This window comes from Rhamphochromis longiceps, linkage group LG14 (genome assembly GCF_057381845.1).
Source record: "Rhamphochromis longiceps isolate RC_006_pf linkage group LG14, R_longiceps_female_GT1.1, whole genome shotgun sequence".
In the NCBI taxonomy this organism is placed as follows: domain Eukaryota; kingdom Metazoa; phylum Chordata; class Actinopteri; order Cichliformes; family Cichlidae; genus Rhamphochromis; species Rhamphochromis longiceps.
Window position 1 is genome coordinate 21,665,458 of NC_140570.1, and position 6,127 is coordinate 21,671,584.

The window sequence follows — 6,127 nt, forward strand, 5'->3', positions numbered from 1 at the left end:
GTAGCAGCCTGGGCAGAGTAAGGCTGTGTCCCAATTCAGGGTCTGCACGCTTGAAGTACGCATTTCAAGTGCGGTTACGTCACCGCCACGCGACGACGGCTGTCCCAATTCGAAGTGTACTTCAAATGCATACTCCAAATGCGCCGTCGATTTCCCCAAATATCAAGCGTGGTCCGGTGCACGCTTCGTGGTCCCATATATCCAACAATTCATAGCGCGGCGGTGGGTGTGGATAATTTTGCCGCAAAATACGGCAGAAGGGAGCAGCCGAAGAGGGTTTTTTTCCCCTAACTTTATTGAACTTATAAAGCGAACAGTCAGTCATTCCAGTTCAGTTTGTACAGTAGATATACAAGGCAAATAAGAGTAACAATATACAGTACAATGAAATAAGAAGGATAAATAAATAAAGGATAAAAAAAGACAAAAAGGGGGGGGGGGGGGGGGGGGATGTGACAGACTTCATAACAACTTTGTACTTGAAAGTTGTGACAGCTCATACCTTAAACATTTCTGAATGAACTCCAATCAATGATAAACCTTTTTTATTGGAAGTTAATTTAAGAGAGTTTAAGTAATATTCAATTTCAATCAAAAACAAATTAATTGATGGGGTTGAGTTTTGAAATTTACAACCAGCAAGCCCTGATCACATGATCTCAGGGACCTGCTGGCGATGTATGGATATTAAAGATCTCTGATATATGTCGGTGCCTGTTCATCCAGAGCCCTTAATGTTAAAGTCATATTCTTAAAGTGGACTCTGAATTTAATGGGGAGCCAGTGCAGCTGGATCAACAGGTGTGTGACATGAGAGTACTTGGAAGACAAGGTCAGAAGCCTTGCAGCAGCATTCTGAACACCCTGCAGACGTTCCCAGGAGGCATTACATAAACAAGTGAACAAAGAATTACAATAGTCCGAACGAGATGAAGGAAATGCGTGTATGACAATTTCGAGTTCTGAGCATGACACAATGGATTCAGCTTTGCAATGTTTCTTAAAATATAATAACAGGAGCAAACCAGAGATTTAACATGAGCGTCCAAAGTCAGAGCTGAGTCAAAGTTTACTCCAAGATCCCTAGTAGAGGATTTGGCAAATGTAGCAAGAGGACCTACATTTTCCATAACCTTGGGCACAAATTTATCGGAAGCACAAAGAAGGACTTTGGTTTTCTCCTCATTAAGTTGAAGAAAGTTATCAGCCATCCAACCTCTAATGGAGTCTATGCGCCTATGCAAAGTAGTTTGGAAACATCTTGGGGCTTAAAGGAGATATATAACTGAATATCATCTGTATAGTAGTGATAAGAAATTCTTCTTAAGAGTGCTCAGAAGGTGCTGAAGAGAAAGCAATTACAACAACAACAATAAAGGTCCCAAACAGGACCCTTGTGGCACACCTGGCTGTAGCTCAGGCAGGTAGAGCAGGTCATCTACTGATCGGAAGGTTGGTGGCTTGATTCATGGCTTTCCGCTAGTCTACTTGCCAAATATCCTTGGGCAAGATATAAACCTTTTACATTACATTACGTTGGTGCATTCATGAATGCACTAACAGCTTGGGAAAAGTGCTTGTGTGAATGGGTGAGATTGAGTGAATGAATTAGTTGTATAAAGCACTTTGAGTGCTCAGAGAAGAAAAGCATAACCAAGTGAACAGTGTTGGGAAGGTTACTTTTAAAATGTATTCCATTACAGAATACAGATTACATGCCCCAAAATGTATTCTGTAACGTATTCCGTTACGTTACTCAATGACAGTAACGTATTCTGAATACTTTGGATTACTTAATATATTATCATGCTTTTTACAACAACGTGAATGTACTATTGCTGTGTGATTTATTACTGTTACTGAAGGTCAGCGACTTCGAACTGTAGTAAAGGGACCTCTGACTAATACGGCGGGGTCCCTGTCGGCTGGTAGCCGAAAAATAGCTTTACTTTGTTGTGTGGGTCAACTTTTCTTGCGAGAGACAGAGAGAGGCGTTGAAAGGCTGCTCCAACGGAACTTATTGTTTCGGAGGAAAACACGAACACGGTGTACAGTCGAGTCTTAATAGCTTACTTACAACTGGGCTCGTCAGGCTCTCTTCTTGGCTGCAGTGGTTATTATTATATTTACATGCTTCCAGCTCCCGTTTTTCCTCGATGACAACTCGTACCTTTCCACTCCCCTTTTTCTCCCTCCTCGCGCTCACAGACCCATAACGCGTATGGCAGTCCATTCTCCCTGCAACACGGACTACACTGCCCATGAGGCTACATTCTTTAGAGCTATGCTTGTAGCATTCTGCCTGTTAGCTTAGCACAACAACAACAACAACAAAAAGGCGCTCTCTCACCCAGGAAACACACAGTCGCAGAGAGAGAGAGAGCGTCGCCCTGTAACCATGGCAACCGTAACGCTGCCGCCTGGAACAACAGAACGTAGCTGTCAAACAAAACCCAAACAGTCCTGACCCGCGACAATATCAAACAGGAAAGTACCGCAGTGTAATCCATTTATTTCAACAAAGTAACTGTATTCTGAATACCACCTTTTTAAACGGTAACTGTAACGGAATACAGTTACTCATATTTTGTATTTTAAATACGTAACGGCGGTACATGTATTCCGTTACTCCCCAACACTGCAAGTGAATCATGCACAAAACAGAGATTTGAATGGAAAACTGTTCTTGAAGTACACAGATAGAGAGAGGGTTGTGCAGGAAGTGCGATTTTTATTGTGGTGGAAGCAAAACAGCGAAAGTAAGAGGGAATTCATGATGGTATTTATTAAATGTGAAGTGTAATTTTGATCTTCTTTTGCTGCTTGTTCAGTCAGTTTTGGTTGAAGAGTGACAAAACCTGCAGCTTCAGAATTTGTGAGATGTTGGCTTTCAGCCACAGCGGCATGTTGGGCGAGAAAGCCGACAACTCACAGATTTTGATGTGTTGGGGCCCGCACTTTGTGTTTACACGTTTGTGTGGAATCTGTTTGCCTGCTCTCATTTGCTGTTTTAGCTGTTTGGTGGTTGTTGAAATAGCTTTAACCTGAGATTCTGGCGATTCTTACAAAATACATATTTATTCAAAAATCGATTCAGGATTTAATGAATCAATATCGCATTATTTAAGCTATAATTGATTTGAACTGGAAAATCTTTTTTTTTTTAACCCACTCCTATGAAATATTCACACCAGGCCATCTGACAACAACAGCCATGCCACATTTATTCATCATTCTTCCTCTGTTTGGTTTCAGCAGGCTGTCTTGAGGATGTTTGCATGTCTAAGTGCTTTGAGTTGCTGCAAAAGGATGATTAGATTTGTGGATTACTGCAATGAATAGTGGAACAGATGTACCTAATAAAGTGGTTGCTAATTACATGTAGCATGACTTTGCTGGTCTATACATCATGCTTTGTTCTCAGATTGCCTGATTGTATAAAGTTTTTAAAAAAAAAAAACTACTCTACATTAGGCCTGTGTAACCAAGGTAACATCTGACCCCACTTCCGGAAATCCCTTTATTGTGGCGGGAATGAACTCTGCATAAGTTTTGGATCAATCTGCTGCATCTCCCATGCTCTCATCACTGCTGCTGCTTCTGTGGTTGGTGTGCTTGTCAGATATTGGATTGGAGGAGCACAGCTAAAAACTTTTAAATATTACTCTTTCTGGGTCACAAAATAAACTTTTAAGTTATTTTCAAGCAGAGGCGGAGCCAGACATTTTATACACCCGGGGCTTAGCCCTAAAAGGTAGTATGCATGTGAGATGGGGGGGTGTTAGAAATGACTGAAAGATTTATTTGGCTGTGTTTTGAGTTTTGTTCAAAAAAGAATGACTTCATATAGGGAAAAAAAAATCACATATGCAGGACACCTTAAACTAGTTTGTTAATCAAGCAGCAAGGCAGAACAAATCAAGACACGAGGACTAAACCCCAATTCAACCAGATCCAGAACTGATCGGGAATTAAAACAGGACTACAACAGTTCAAACTCAGGACTACTTTAGGACGTAACCAAAACAGAACCAGAATCAAAACTGTGAAAATCATCATAGACCTGCACTACACTTATTTTTTAATTCTACCAAAGTACACTATTTCGATTGAGAAGTTTATATAATTATTTAGCCTTGTTGTGCAAACAAGCCTGCATAAATTAATAAATATAGAATTTGAAAAATAACAAACCTAAAAAGAAACACTAGGTACGAGATACACGTTCTGTTGAGTTTTGGTAAACAACCATGTGACTAACATGTCTGTCTCACCTGCTCTTGTTCCATCTCTGTTCTGTCCTCATTCTCTCTCTCCCTCTCTCTCTCCCTCTCTCTCTCTCTGCTCCTCTCTCTCTCTCTCTGCTCCTCTCTCTCTTCCTCCCTCTCTCTCCCTCTTTGTGCTGACAATCAAGCCAAACACCAACATCATCAAATATGCAGTTGAAACCAGATATTTACATACTCTTCAGATAAAAACACAAATACTTTTTTAATTGTAACATCAAATCAGACTAAATGTTTATTTTTTTAGATGGATAAATATAAAAAACATATTTGTTAACTTTAAGAGTAAAGAGAGAAATTGTCTGTATTCCTTAATTGCAAATGGCACCAAATTGTATTCAAAATTGAGCCACACTTATGGAGCTCCACAATTCTTTTCCTGGTGTTTTGGTTGACATCTCTTGATTTTCCCATGTCAAAGAAACAGGCTCTGTGTTTTGCCTTATTCGCATCCACAGGTGTGCCACCAATTTACTCACATGGACTCTACTAACCTATCAGAAGCTTCTTCAGCTCAGAATGGAATCGTCTGCAGTTTTCTTATTAATTAACAATAAACTTAGTGTACATGTACTCCTAAATTTGATAAAAGTGATAAAAAAAAATAGCTCTCTCTCTTTATTCTGACATTTAACTAATTCAAAAGATATTTCAATATTTATTTATCTAAAACAAAAACGTTTACTCTAAATTGATGTTTAACAGTAAAAAAAAAATCTTCTTGTTTTTTCCATAAAGTGTATGTAAATTTCTGGTTTCAACTGTGAATATACTGCTGTGTGTTGAAATTCCTCTTGTTTTGCATACAGATATACTGAACAACATACTACTGTATATAAAATAACAATAGAAATAAGGGGCTTCTTTCAAAGAAAAAACTCAGGTAAATGTTAAGTTCATCAGTAAATGGTAAATGGCCTGTATTTGTATAGTGCTTTTACTAGTCCCCCCTAGGCACCCCAAAGCGCTTTACACACCCAGTCATCGACCCATTCACACACACATTCACACACTGGTGGAGGCAAGCTACAGTTGTAGCCACAGCTGCCCTGGGGCAGATTGACAGTACAGTACATAACTGAAACCAATTTAGAGTGCTTTATTAAGCCGTGGAGGGTAACAACTGAAAATATCAAATAAACACACATGTAAGCTAAGACTTTCTAAAAAAAACGGCATTGTTGTTCGGCTTTTCACTTCGCAATTTGTTGTTTCACTCGAGGAGCAAGTAACATAATATGGGTCAAGTGATCAGTTTGATATCAATCTTTTGTGATACACAGTCATATTTACATTATTTGTACAGTACGAATGATTTGCTTTAGTAACTGGTAGAGTTGGATGTCTTGAGACCGGTCTTGGTCTTGGTGTCTCAGATCGACATAGTGGTCGGGAGATTTGGAGTCAATAGTACACCTTAGACAGGTTGCCAGTCTGGCGAAGGGCTAACACAGAGACACAGACAACCATTTGCTCTCACATTCACACCTATGGGCAATTTAGATTAATCAATTAACCTATCCCCACTAACTGCATGTGTTTGGACTGTGGGAGGAAGCCAGAGTACCCAGGGAGGACCCACACAAACACGGGGAGAACATGCAAACTCCATACAGAAAGGCCCGGCCTGATGGTGGAATTGAACTCAGAACCTTCTTGCTGTGCAGCAACAGTGCTAACCAATACGGTCTGTAGCTTTTGTTTTATACAGTTGTCAGTCAGGCATCTAACTATGAAACAAATTATACTCCAAAAGGGGTTCTGAAAAAATTACCCAGGCTTAAGCCCAGTAACCCCCCGCCCATGCGTTCCATCGGTACAAGCTACCACCACGTGCAGGT